The sequence below is a fragment of the Sceloporus occidentalis genome, unplaced genomic scaffold (genome assembly GCF_023333645.1).
Source record: "Sceloporus occidentalis isolate IW3139 unplaced genomic scaffold, rSceOcc1.0.p SCAF_109, whole genome shotgun sequence".
NCBI classification, from domain to species: domain Eukaryota; kingdom Metazoa; phylum Chordata; class Lepidosauria; order Squamata; family Phrynosomatidae; genus Sceloporus; species Sceloporus occidentalis.
Window position 1 is genome coordinate 2728331 of NW_028317089.1, and position 15207 is coordinate 2743537.

A 15207-nucleotide genomic window follows, 5' to 3' on the forward strand; every position below is an offset into this window, starting at 1 on the left:
TATATATATATATATATATATATATATATATATATATATATATATATATATATTAGGGATGCACTGAAATACACACTCATTCATTTACTCATTCACAAAAATTAATTCACTCCTTCATTTACTCATTCATTCCCTCATTCACAGATATTAATCATTTAGATACTCTTTCATTCCCTTTTTTTTGCTGATTGCATTAACCAGTAATGAAGTTCGGTGATGATTTTTCAAATGTTTTTTTTAATTGTTCTCGGAGGCAACCTCCTAATACCCTCTGTAACAGTCGAAAGAAGCATTGTGCATGCGCGGGGGGGGGGGGGGGGCGACTGCAGACCGAACACACCTTGCATGTATCATTGTGCCCCTCTTTCCTCTCCTGATGCCCCGCTTTTCAAGGATCTCAGAATGTTTGCTGGGTATGAGGGTATCACAGGGTAGCACAGCCCTAAAAGCCCCGATAATGTATAATTGTAACACTGTAGTCTCTTTAAGGCTTTACTCTGTTATATAGGTCGAAATATCAAAAGGTCGCCAAGCCCCATAAAAATATTTTATATGAAACAATAAAAGAGGCTACACACCATGAAAGAAGGGTACCGGGGTGGCAGACGTTCCACCCAACATCTCAAATGGCTTTACTTGGATCCTTTATGTTTTTTCGTGGCCAGCGGATAGCTGTTTCTAGCAGAACTTCCACCGAAAATGGGGAAAAGTCTGCGGGATAAAAAATATCAGGAAAGAGAGAGAGGGGATAGAGATTTAACAAAGTACAGGAGAGAAGTTAATTGTTAGAGCAGAGGCCATAATTTAAAAGCAGAAAAGTCCGACGATTAGATGGAATGGAGTTTTAACTTACTGACAAGATGGTAAATAAGTGGAACAGCTTCCCAGCAGAAGTGGTAGAGTTTAATAAGGGAATCCTAAGAATCTGCCCCTCTCAGGGTCTCTGCCCCATTCTCAGGGTCTTAGGGCGAAGGGGTAGATTCTCAGGGTAACACATCTCGACCTGATCCCCTCTTATTCTACACTGCTGTGATCACATATAAAGTGTTAGCCACCAGTACGCTATAGATGATATCCCTGCTTGAATGCAGGTGGCTCCATCAAGTGTATCTTCAAATAATGACAAGTCAAGGTTTCCATGGGAACCGGTATTAAAGCCATTTGGGTAACACATTTGGCGAATCAATACTTAGAATCTTCACAATGGGAAGCCAATCAGCATCACAGGGAAGCGCACACTGCACAATTTTGTCCCTCTCCTCCCCTCATACTCCAACGCTTATTCCCTATGGATGTGCAGTGTATCCAAATGACCGGAAGAGGGCTATTCCAATTTGTTGTGACGTCAGTCGGGAATCATTCCTTCCCTTTCCGGTGGGCGGGGTTTCGCCTCCCGGTCGGCTCTCCGTGATTCCGATCCCAGGAAGAGGGGCAAACATACAGAGGGGGAGGAAAGGTGGGCGGCTATGCTAAGGGCCGCTTCCGCTCTGCAGGATTTGGTTAGCGACACTTGGCGAGCTTGAGGAGGAGAGGCCCGAAGCTGGTGGGTGCCGTGTGAGGGGAGAAGGCACTGGGCAGGGTCGGGGGGCACGGCTCGGTTCATGGACCCCCTGGGGCCTGGAAACCACACGGTGTCTGGAGCCCCCTAACATGTCGGGATAATCCCTGAGGAGAGAGGCGGCCGCACCCACAGGATAAGAGGCCATTATACCGCGCGGAGGTCCCCATACCGTGCGGGAGGATTACTCGGCTGCCTGGTGTTATTTTAATCTAGCGCTTTACTCGCCTGAAGATGTCGGCCAAGGTGCGGCTGAAGAAGCTGGAGCAGCTGCTCCTGGATGGGCCCCAGAGGAATGAGGGGGCCCTGAGTGTGGAGACCCTGCTGGATGTGCTCATCTGTCTGTACACGGAGTGCAACAGCTCCACGCTGCGCAGGGACAAGTATGTCAGCGAGTTCCTCGAGTGGGGTAAGTTTGCAGGGAGTGTGTGTGGGGGGTGCTGGCTGGCTAAACGTGATGGGAGTGACAAGGCTTGTGACAGTCATTGATGCCTATGGGCACCACAACCCCTGCTGCATACCTCTCCTCTGTGGCTAATGCCAACGATAGAGCCCTGAGCAAAGCTGAGGACAAGAGTGTGGCCAGTGGTCACCCTAATCAGGGGCAGCTGGGGCTTTAGGGATGATCCTTGATCTAGGAATTAAGACAGGGTCCTGTGATTACACCGAGCTATGGTGGCCAGTGGGTTGAGGATGCCTTTGTGGCCGGTAAGTGTTCCGGTATCTTTAGGCACCTAGGTCATCGTGTACAGATAGGGTTAAACTCTTGTACCCTGGGTCTGGCTGGGAGGCTTCTGCCGATTGTGCCGAATAATTATCTCAGAGGCCATCAGGCTGTTAGGGTGGAGTCACGCAAGCTGGCCAGGGGCTTGTAAAGGAGGAAATGGCCTAGGATAGTTATGCCAACACATGATGGCTCTGGCGTGGCTACTAGACTGGCAGGAACAGTATGATTCTAAACGAGAATATCGAGATAGATCATCGGTGGCTCCCTTTCCATGTTGTTGCATGGCTTTTGAAGCTTTATAGCCTTAATAAAGTATCCGTCGTTTAATGCATACTTTGTCATAAACCCCCCCTCCTCTGTGAAATCTACCCTGATGTAGTCTTCGCTTCTTAATAACGTCTTAAAGTTTTACAGCTACTTGCCGAGAACTTCTCCGGCTTCCTACGTTTGCTGTCGGGACTCCGTGGTGAAGAATCATTTTAGTCTATTTAATAATATATGCAATCAAAATAATGGTTATTTCTAAACGTCTTTAATGTTTTCCGGTTTCAGCTTTTAAATGGAATCTCCTGTCCTGCATGAATAATCATTTTCTTTCGTTCCTATGCTTATTGTGATCACAGACGTTCCATTATGGAGAGAGAGATCACATGTGACAGCGGATATGATCACATGATTGCATATACTGTGTATGTATACCTATATATACATATAATTGGTATTTTGCATTAATATCAGGGCCGGGCCGGACGTAGGAGGCGGGTAGCGCCTGATATCTCGCCATCGGCTCTGTTCCCGGCTGGTTCCCCCTCTGCGGAGGTTGCACGGATTGCGTTGTGGTTTCTCGCTTTGGGTGTGACGATAACTTCTAGCTGTTGTGTTTGGAACCAGATATGGAATTCCCAGGTAGAACGCAGTCCTGCCTGTACACTCGGGCTTTATTGTGCAGTCCCGATGTTGAAGTGACGCGGTACGTTCCTTTCTTTGGTGGCGATCGCACACGTGAAGCGTGGCTAGATAAACAGCCGACAGACGCATACAGCTGAATAAACAGACTGATGACGGGGCGCAGCAGGGGCAAACCTTCCCGTCTCAGCTGAGTGGCAGATTCCAGCAAAGGAGTGATTGAACTTACTAGATGGATGTAAACATTTGGTTCGGCCATCGTGAGGCCGTCTCCTTTGTGTTAATGGATACCCCTTGGCCGTGTTTCCTTAAGCCCTGGCGCCAGATATGTTGGCCATTGCTCTGACAATCGTGTAAATGGCCAGAGGTCGCGCCTCTCGCTGCGATCCCTTCTAACGGTTTCATTATTTTGTTAAAGGGACGCTCCAGCCGTCGAATGCACGTTAATGCGAATCATGTCTGAGAGGTCCCTTTAAATTGGCCTGATGTCCCACTTGCAAATGAACGAGGGAGTGTACAGAATTCCCCCCCATGCGCTTTTGCCCTTTTGTCTTGCGCCCGATATTCTTATGGCTCTACAACCTCGGCGGCCGGCGGTCTATCGAGACCTCCCTTGAGCTTAGCACGCGTGCGCATAGGTTTTGTGTGGCCAAACACATTACCTGCAAGCCGAGGTGGGCACCAAGGCAAATGCATGGTGGGAGAATTTGCCAAGTGGGACCGGTGTCCATTTACAGGGGGACGCTCGGCTGTCTATACATTAAAGCGCGTATGATTTGCGGCGTGACGCTCTGAACGGTATCGGCGTAATACGCGGCTCCGAGCTGGATCCGGTAAATCAGGACTGCCGAGCGCAGCTGTGCTCTTGCATGGACTACTCCGCGGACGCTTCCCGTCCGCCCTGTTTCTGGATATCGTCCTCCGTGTTTCTGGAATGCGTGTACGCCGGATAAAATCCGTGGCTGTATATATATATATGACAGCTGCTTCCATAAAATATGACAGGAAGCCGGAGCTTTGAATGCAGCGCTTGCCGCTGCAGCTTCCCGCTTCTCCTGGCTTCAGCGTTTTTGTATCGAAACGTATCTTTAGAAAAAAAACCCAAAAACCTTCCTCAAACTTGTCTCCATCATAACTTTCTTTTTGCTGGGAACAGGTAATTGTCATGTGACATAAAAGCAGGCTGCTGACAGGTTGTTGCCATAGAAACCCACAAAGGTTTCTGTTTTGAGATCACGCAGAGGAAATAAGTGTATTTGCTTAACGAATTACAGGGTGCAATTAAGGTTGAACAGCACCGTTATCAGAATGATTCCGATAACACAGAAGTGGCAGAATATTTGATATATGATATTATGATATATACTGATATGATATTATAATATCAGAATATATTGTATATATATTACATTCTGATATTATATCCTGATATTATATATACAATTACAATATAATACATTCTGATATAATATATTCCGATATTATATATATATATATATATAGAATATATTCCGATATTATATATCCTGATATTATATATATATATATATATATATATATATATATATATATATAATATATTCTGATATTATATATCCTTATGATATATAAAAATATTATGATAATATGGTATATATAAATATTATTCTTTTGTTCAATGTATCCAATGCGGTAGTGAAACCTACATAATCCTGCTTTATTATCTGTGTGTTCAGGCCTTGCCGCTGCTAATCATTTAGTGCAGTAACCGTTGGGATGGCCTTTTCTACAAAATCCACTGGAATCGTCTCTGCGAGAGGCAGGAAATTTTGTTTCCTGTTTATATGGCTAAGAATAAGACTAAGCGGCCGGGGGGGGGGTTGGCTGCTCAGACCCTTATCTGCCTGTGAATAGGAAGGCGTTCACAAATTATGATATAACCGTTCCCGTTTAAATACTTTTTAAAAAGCTTCCTTTAAGTGGCATCTTAAAAGCCTCCCGTAAAGCGAAGAACTTTTCTTGCAGTTCAAAGCGTGTTTGTCTTTAACTCAATAGATCATTAATAATAAAAGTTGAGCAGACTAAAGGGACGGTTTACTGAAGGAAAATGCATATTAAATGACTTAAAGGACTTTAATATGCATTCTTCTTCTCCCCCCCCAAAAGGCGCTTTCCTGCGGTAGAAGCTGCAGCTCTGCATCTGCCGCCCTCCTCTGTGGTCTAAGGATTCCTGCCGCTGGTTGAAGCAGCCAGTAATGTGGCTCCCATTGGAATAAATGGGGGTGCTTTCTGCCCTCCCCTTAGCATTCTACCCGTTTATCCCCATTGTTAGTCCCCAAACGGCCCACTTGCACTGAGGAGGCTGTGACAGCGTAAGACGCAGATCGTCTCTATGTCGTATCTCTGCACCCTGTAGACGGCGCGGGTGGCTAGGGGTGCACTGCCTTGGCCTAGGGCGATATCATACGATCTAGTAAATATTTGCGATGAATATCCTGAGAGGAGCGCGTGGGGGAATTATACTTTTATGCACACTTGGGAATATTTAAATTCATATTAAAGTCGCGCGACGCGGAACAGGAGACCGTGGAATAAACGTATAGAATCTATAGGGGAACGTCTTCAGTCTCTCCGCGGGGGGTAAAGCATGAATAAGTGAACGACCGTAATGCGAACGGCATGGAGATTACGGGGGCCGGTAAATGCCCGTGCGTTTTCGTTCGGTGGAAATGGACTCGTTAATATTTAATAAGGCTAATGCATTCTAAGCATGGCTCTCGCCATTGTTTAAGGTCACGCAGATGCCCTTATTTCATACATTGAGTTCTCGTAGATAATCAGGAAGCCTGCGAGGGGACAAACTTGCGTTGGGTTTTGCTGCGCTCCATAGTCGGACGACGCTTGCGTAAGCTAAAGAACACATTCACAAACCATTTACTAACCCCCCCCCCAAAGCCTCTAAAGCTGCACAACCTACGTTATTTATGACACCTGGCTCTCCAGAAGCTAATTCCACCGCATTATACGACTGTAAATATAATAAACGGCATAGAAGATATGCGGATATTGATTCCGTGAGCCCACTACTTTCACTTTTTTTTTTTTTCTTTTTCTTTTTTCTTTTCTCTGAAATTGGTTAAATGAAAAGATCAAAAGACTCATTGAAACCATCTGGGAATTTTATATATTATATATATATATATATATATATATATATATATATATATATATATATATATATATATATATATATATATATATATATAATTAGTTCAATGCTTACAAACGGCGTAATATCTACACTAATATGATGCCCTTATTATAAATTCACATTTTAATGCAGTGTATTGTGGTTTCCAGCTTAAAGTTTAAATGAAATGGCTGGAAAAATATTTTTGTTTTTTATTGCATATTATGGCAATTTACACCGTACTGTTTGATAAAATGATCCATATATTTTTTTTATTAGTATTTTTAAATCAACTTGGAAATTGCATTTTTCTGTAAGATTAGTTGTAACCTCATTGTAAATAATTATATATATATATTTTTTAATGGTATAATGCATAGTTTTGCACGTTATTAGCCGTATAAGTCCAACTTCCTGTGATCTGCTACTCGTTATGTCCTGTTTATTCATTGTACAGCGCCGCGGAATATGATGGAGCTATGCAAAGCAATAAATAACACTTGGGGATATATATATATATATATATATTATATATTATATATATATATATATATATATATATATATATATATGAACCCAGACCCTTGTAACCATCCTTAAACCAGCCCAGAAGGAAGCCCTGGCCTAATAGTACTTAGAAATCATACATCGGGTCACCTGTGTTCAAGCAGGGTTGTCCGCTGTGAGATAAGATAATCATTTAAAGCGGGGGGGGGGGGTTGTACAAATGATTTAGAAGGCACCTTCATATTCCGCAGGGCGGTACAATGGATAAACAGGACTTGACAGGTAGTTCATCCCATAACAATTTTGATTTACAGAAACAAAAGGTGAGGAGGGCCCTGCTCCAAAGAGCTTACAATCTAATCTAGTTACCATATCTCATGTCTTATAAACGGTATTAAATGCGTGTGGTGATTTATCATAAGGCCGACAGGTAAAAATATTTCTTTATTGTTCCGGTGGGGATGGTTTTATGGCTGGGTGCCTGCGGCGGGATGTACATGAAGGGGGGGGGGGTTGCATTAGATAACACACTATAGATCATAGAACAGTTTTAGGTTTCCAGCGAGCAGATTGTTCTAAAAGTGATTGAAAGCTCTTTTTTTTAAATAGTTTTTATATATTTAATAACATTTTTTTTTGTAAAGGGACTACATGTTGTAAAAAATCCTTTTGTTTTCTGTAGATCTAAAGTGGCTTTTTAAGAGTTTCTTCCCCGTTTCCATCTATAGATCAAAATGTTTGGTTAATGACTTTCGAAGGAGGAAAGTTCTATAGAGCCAATGGGGAGACCCAGAGGATGGCGTTTTCCCCGAGTCTGTTTTTTTTGGTACCTCATCAAGCCGTATAATAACAATGTTTTCCCAGCGCAAAGGAAATAGCGGAGGAGAGAGAATGCCGGATAACGAGGGATAAAAAGGGAAAGGAACCAATGTTTGGAAGGAAGGGATACAGAAACTTCTAAGCTGCCAAGAATGGAAGTCGTGGAGAAAATTGAGGTTCTTATCCTCCCAGATTTCCTTCTTTTTTACGATTCCATAGAAATCTAACTAGACCCACGAGTTCGCTGGAGACCTTATCCAAGGACACGTAATACGGAGCTCCCCGCCGTGCCCTGTTAAACAATGAATGTCAACCGTTTGCTGCCACCAAAGTGATTGCTTCCTTTTTCCTGTCCGACATACTTCCTGGTAAAATGTGCTTAACCGCCTCGCGACCAGATGGAGCCCCGGTGGCCCGCGGGACGGAGAGGTTAAAGGGAGACACAGAGCATTAAAAATGTATCAGGTCTCCTTTCTAGAGGTAGAGATCCTCCCTCGGACATCTGCCAGGCGGGTCGATGGTCCCGTTGTCCGCGCTTCCCGCTCGCCGAGAGGATTCATCCATTATATTCGCGCCAGCTGTCGGCCAACCCTGCCTGCAACAAATCAAAAAAGGTTTTACGGTCCTCCGGCAGAGAGCTTTTACAAGAAACGCACTCCTGTAATGGTTTCCATCCAAATGATGTTTATCTGATTATCATCCCCAAAAAAAAAAAATGGTGAAAAACACCAAAAATCAACCCTAAAAAAAAAAAAACCAGGCGTTAAGATTCTCCTTGGAAGCGATGCTACAAATCCGTCCGACGAATAATCACTTAGGTCCCAAAGTGTAGATACTTAAGAAAAGGAGGAATTTTCCCCTTAATGAGTCCTCCTCGAAGTTGGACTTTCCTGCCTCTCTAAGCTCTTTGGTGCCCAGGGGCCGTTCTCGGATCACATGGTCAATTAGAAGCTACTTAGACTTTTAATGGCTATGGGGGGGTGACGCTCGCTCCACGGTCTTCAAGTCCTAATGGCTTTCGGTTAATTCCATCAGAGCGCTCAGCGGCTTCAAATACGTTATCGACGAGGACGAGGAAGCGTCTTCTGGAAGCTGGAGATAGCCGCCCGCGCTCGTCGTGTTCCGCCTCGGTTTAGGAGACCTCGGGGGGGGGGGGGTCCAGAAACGCAGGAGGAAGCGACCGTCCGGAGCCGATTAATTATTATTTATTGTTTTATATAGCGCCATCAAATTCCGTAGAGCTGTACGATGGGTAAAATCCGTAAAAATTTGTACAATCATTCCCTTAAGGGGTTAATGTTCGCTTTAATTGTTTTCTTAAGAATAAAGGAAGAGCCTAGTGGTGCGTTGAGCTTGGCATATTAAAGCGAGTTGTTGTTGTTGTTGTTCCCAGATACTCGGCCCACCGGGGGCCACGTGTCTTGGCCAGATAGGCCACTCTCCGACGGGAGCGGATGCGTAGCGACAGCCGGGAGGGGGCCGGGGACAGCCGAGTGAATAATTGTGATTTACTCTGCAAGGTTCCTCATACAATTCTTTTATCATTTTAGTGACGGTTGTCAACCTTGTCATATCCGCGTGGCTTATCCGAGGCTACGTCCGGGGGGCCGCATCACGCCGGCGTTCCTAATGGTGCAGAGACTTACATAGAGGGCCACAAAACCTTTCCCGGCAGCTCCTGTCGAGCTAAATAAACTCTGAGTGTTCTGTGCTCGACCTCTAGATTGTAAGCTCTTTTGAGCAGGGCAGGGTTTCTGTAAGTCAAATGATGTTATATTCCGCTTGTTATGTCCTGTCTGCCCATTGTACAGCGCTACGGAATATGATGGCGCTAAATAAATATGTGCTATGCCCCAGTAGAAGTCCCTTTGCGTGAGTAGGGAGAGGCCGATGGAGATCTAGCTCTCTAAGAAGGGTCTCTGTGCCGGGCGGTGTAGATGGGATGTGCGGCCGGGCAGAGGAAATATCTGATCTATGGATCTGCGTTACGGCAGAATGACCAGGAAAGGGAGGAAACAGAACGTTCTGCGTGCAGCTGCAGCCAAGGAAGCAAACAGGATGCGGGCGAGTGTTTCCAGGAAGTCACCGTGTCCATCGTAGTTACTGGAGGAGATACGAGGACCCCTAATCCTTCCTACCCCCTAATCCTTTGTATTTACCCACTACCCTTCAAAAGTTTGGGGTCACTCAGCTGTTTTCATGGCTTCTAATCATCAATTAAACTTTTAAACTTATGCCATTGGAACCCAGGAGTTATAAAGGGCCATTGGGACACGAGTGATGGGAGTGATAAAGGGCCATTGGGACATGGGAGTGATAAAGGGCCATTGGGACATGGGAGTGATAAAGGGCCATTGGGACACAGGAGTGATGGGAGTGATAAAGGGCCACTGGGACACAGGAGTGAAGGGAGTGATAAAGGGCCATTGGAACACAGGAGTGATGGGAGTGATAAAGGGCCATTGGAACACAGGAGTGATGGGAGTGATAAAGGGCCATTGGCACACAGGAGTGATGGGAGTGGTAAAGGGCCATTGGGACACAGGAGTGATGGGAGTGATAAAGGGCCTCTGTACGCCTATGAAGAGATTCCATTAAAAATAGTTTCCAGCTACAATAGTCATTTACAGACATTAACCCCGTCTGCGCTGGATTTCTGATCCATTTATTTTAATGGACAAAGTTTTTTTTTTTTTGTCTCTCTCCAAAAACAGCAGGAATAAACATCTAGTTGCCCGTTTTTCCTGCTGTAACGACTAAAAACCTAATCAGTTGTTGGTCTCATCTTAGATTCAGGACCATATATACCTATCCCATTCCCATATATATTAGTCTCTACCACTTCTGCTGGGCTTCTGTTCCACTTATCTACCACCCATTTCAGTAAAGTAAAACTTCCTTACATCGGCACCTGATTAGATTAAAGAATGAAAGGCTGTTGCGCGTTCCTGGACTTGCTGCGGCCGTCCCCTCGCTTTCCCGTGAGGACTCTCCGATTATCCTCCCTTCTCCCTATAAATCCCGCCAGCGTTGGCGTCTGACGGCGCAGGGGAAGCGTGTTGGCCGTGCGGGGGTTTTGCTCGCACACGGATGCCGTTCTCTGCGTGTTTTGTTCGGGGAAGGATCACCTTGGCATTCTTTCAGACACATTTGTCACGCGCTCAGACAATGGGACTTCGCCCCGGTTGTTTTGTGCCGCTGCGTGCCGCGGCTGGGTGTGCCGCACGCCTGCGCGTCATCTGTCGACTTTTAAAGAGCAGAATGACCAGGCGGCTCCTCCACGCCCGCACCGCGGGGCGATTACCAGCGCGGCGATGCGTGCTCGGATTCCATCGTTATACGAGACGCAGCACCTATAGCGAGCGTTACAGAGTGAACCATCGCACACGCTTACTTTTTTGAGATGCCCTTTGGATAATTCCAGAGCCTGCACCGGTTTATCCGCTCACTTTCGCTTCCTTTCTATATTTTAGTGTTCCTTATTGTCATGGAAACAAGTTCCCGGTCCCGGTATATATATTTATACAATAGGTGTGTGTGTATATACATATGTTACATTACTGTTCAAAAGTTTGGGGTCACTTCGCTGTTTCCATGGAAAACAAGGACATTTCCGGCTGTAACGTAATCATAAAAGGGTTTTCTAATCATCAATTTGACTTTTAAACTTAACCTTGGATCAGCGAACACAACGTGCCATTGGCACACAGGTGTGATGGGAGTGATAAAGGGCCATTGGCACACAGGAGTGATGGGAGTGATAAAGGGCCATTGGGACACAGGAGTGCTGGGAGTGATAAAGGGCCATTGGGACACAGGAGTGCTGGGAGTGATAAAGGGCCATTGGAGCACAGGAGTGATGGGAGTGATAACGGGCCCTTGGAACACGGGAGTGATGGGAGTGATAAAGGGCCTCTGTACGCCTATGAAGAGATTCCATTGAAAATCAGCCATTTCCAGCTACAATAATCATTTACAACATTAACCCCGTCTGTGCTGGGTTTCTCATCCATTTCATGTTATCTTAATGGGGAAAAAAAATAAAAATCTGCTTTTCTTTGAAAAGCAGGAAAGTTTGTAGGTGACCCCAAACTTTTGGAGAGTAATACAAGGGACGCTCGTGCGAGAAGTTCTCTGCGTTAAGTGGTCAGGTGGAGAAGTATAATAAATGCTCAGCCCCCGTAGCGCTTGTAACGGCCGCTTTGGGACGTTTGCGGGTTGGTTTTGCGTTTGTCTTTCTTTTAAAATAAGTTGACTCTAAACCCTCCTTCCAAAGAATGAGACGAATGTCCCAAGTTAGAGCGGCTGCCGTTACGGCGCACCGCGGCATTCTTTCTCCGCCTCGTGTATCATCGATTTAAATATTCCATAAACATGTCCGGTTTTATTTGTGAACGTACACCTTTAATTACAAACATCTCTTTAAAATATTGTGGTTTTCTGTTTTCAAAACATTTTCCCGTGAATACAATAAACTTAATTACCTCCTTTATTGGCTGCGTGGGGTGCTATAGAAAATCCCTCCGTATTCTAATGATGATGGTGATTTCTGTCAAAGAGATCTTTTTAATAAAAAAAAAATGCCCGTTTTGTGTTTCTGCCCTATTAGTTAAGCGGGGGGTGGGGGGGTATTTAGCACTGCATTGCCTCCCTTGACTTGGGGTAAACCTTCCATGGTGTTCCATTGTAATCTGGTATCTTCCTTTTGGGTGATATTGACGTCTTGGGGTGCGTCGGATGGACGTTTCCCTGCTTCTAGACGATGATGATGAAGGGATGGAGCGCGGTGGGGTCAGGCAGCGGAAAAGGACCGTGTTATACGACGCGCATGCGCCTCTCTGATATGTCTGTTTTCCTGTCCGCAGCCAAACCGTTCACGCACACGCTGAAAGGGATGCAGCTTCACCGCGAGGACTTTGAAATCATAAAGGTTATCGGAAGAGGGGCGTTTGGAGAGGTAAGCGGGGGTGCCGGCGTGGACAGATCACCACCAAGCAGACTGTCTCAGTTATTTGATAGCCGTGTCTTTTATTATTATTTGGTTGGGTATAATTGAGATCACGCGAATGACTTGTCCTGCTGGGGGCTTCACCTCTTTGCCACTCTTTAAAATGACTTAGAGGGCAACCGGGGCTCCCGTCAGGCAGGGTCCCCCTGAAACGTTGTGCCTGGACATATAAATGACCCCTACATCTTCAGCATCTTTCTTAATGTGTAAAAGGAAAGAGAGACAAGTACCCGTTAACCAGGTGTGATGGTTTAGAGCCGCTAAGGGCTGCATTGGCAGACGGCGCCCGAATCCTCGCTGCGTCTGCCTTCCTCGTCTTTCCAAACATGCCGGGTCCATTGTCTTTCCAGGAGCCGGTGGGTTTCGGTTAATAAGACCCTCTGAGCCTCCACGAGTTTGGGTGACTTAACGTTCTTTTCCTCGTTGGCCAATATACCTGTATGCTTTTTCATCATTCATTCTGCCGAACGCAGTAGTAGTATCCGTTACACCGCCAAGATTGGATCATGGAGGTTCCCTTTAACCCTCTTTAGACAGGAGAAGGTGCTTCACGTTTCCGTCCTCGTTTCCGTAGGTGGCGGTGGTTCGGATGAAAAGCACGGAGCGTATATACGCGATGAAGATCCTGAACAAATGGGAAATGCTTAAGAGAGCAGAAGTAAGTATCGCCTCTCGCTCGGATCCGCACCTCGCCTCCCACGCCTTGGGGCGCGCGTCTTAGAAAGCGGTGACCCAGTTTCTGTCGACCCTTCCGGGCATACGTCGCTTGCCTGTCTGGCCTTGAGTTGGCGATGACGACGGCCCCCGTGGCTGCGTGTATGCGGGGCAGGCTCTGTTCCGTCGTGGGTCATTAACCCTTTAACCGATACTGTACATCGATAATGAGAACGAGACTCGTACGAACCCTTCCAGCCCTACGACCCTAATGTTTTGAGGATAAAACCAAGCCAAATGTTTAAAGGCAGGCCCCCGACCCTTACTGGATTTTCCGGGTTATTATCCTCTGATTTTGATTGCCTCTGCTTCCACCCACCCAGACAGCATGTTTTCGAGAAGAGCGAAACGTGTTGGTAAACGGCGACTGCCAGTGGATTACCACGTTACACTACGCCTTTCAGGACGAGAATTATCTGGTAAGCGCGACCTTATTCACTTTGACGTTAAACCATCCCTCAGGTCCGGGGGGTAGTTCTCAAATCCTTCACTTTGGGGTTCGATTAACTAAATCACTCTATCGCCGCGTTTCAGATTTTATTGTGTGATATACTTAAAAACGCACATTACGTGGCGCTCTAACGCGAGATTCTAATTCTAATCTACGCAATTAATTTACCCACCCTATTTATTCCTCCTCGTCGGTAGAAGCTTGTTCCGACGGGCTTGGTTTGACCGGGGAAAGAATAGGTAGAGGACTTGTTTGCCACAAATGCCCTTTCTTTTAACCCCTTAAGGACAATGGGCAGTCCCTAAACCCATTGAAAACGATGCATTTTGAGCCCGTACATGTTACGGGCTTTGTCATTAAGGGGTTAATCTTTTTAATATTTTTTTCAAATCGGTTGAATTAATAAACAAAACAAAAAACCCATAAAGCACGCGGTTTAAGCCCCATTTCTGCCTTTTATTTTTTGTTGCCCGAACAGACAATTTAACCCCGTTTTCTCTTCTGTTTTTTTTTTTTTTGGCGCAGTACCTAGTGATGGATTACTACGTAGGGGGGGACTTGCTGACGCTTCTCAGTAAATTTGAAGACCGTCTACCTGAAGACATGGCTAAATTTTACCTCGCCGAGATGGTGCTGGCCATCCATTCCATTCATCAGCTGCATTACGTGCACAGGTGAGCCGGAAGACGACATTCCCCCCTGCGGAGATCCCTGCAATCGCCCTGTCCTATAAAGAAGCCCGAGGATTTAAATCTGTAAACCTTCGGTCGTTACGAGTCCGGACGTGTACCCCTACAATGTGCAGATCTGCTTTGCTTAGTAGAAGAAAGAGCCAGGGATTTATTCAGTTCCATAACACAGAGAGGTTTAAAAGGTCACCTGGGGTCATTATCCATCAATAAACAAGCCTGAAGCCAGCAATGCCCCATCTCGTTGTCTTATTGCCCAGTCACCTCCATCCAGCCGCCGTAACCCCCAGGTTGCACCGTCTGATGGGGGGGGGGGGGGGTAGTTTGCCCACGGACTGTTTTATGAGTTGCAGATTGTGCCATGAAACCCACCCGGTGCCATGTATTCCTTACTCCTGGCACTTAAGGGGTTAACCAACACAGTTTTAGTTTTTTTTGTCTACTTCCACGGGGATAGCTTCTTGTGACAATTCTCCTGTTAGCTTTTGTCAGGCTTAAGAGATCTTAAAACAAACTAGTTGATAACCTAAAGAATGTTACTAGACGCTCGAGACCCGGGCCTCGCACCGGTTGCGAAACTCTTGCGAAATAGTCTGCCCCTTCGTAGCTCGACGCGGTGGGGCTATTCAGTAACCCTTCAAACCCCACTCCTCAAGCAG

At 45.7% G+C, this 15207-nt stretch overlaps 1 pseudogene; it reads left to right on the forward strand.

Annotated features, from left to right (window-relative positions):
• The first annotated feature begins 1792 nt into the window (after window positions 1–1792).
• Window positions 1793–15207, forward strand: part of LOC149283204 (serine/threonine-protein kinase MRCK beta-like) — a 36076-nt pseudogene continuing 22661 nt past the window's right edge.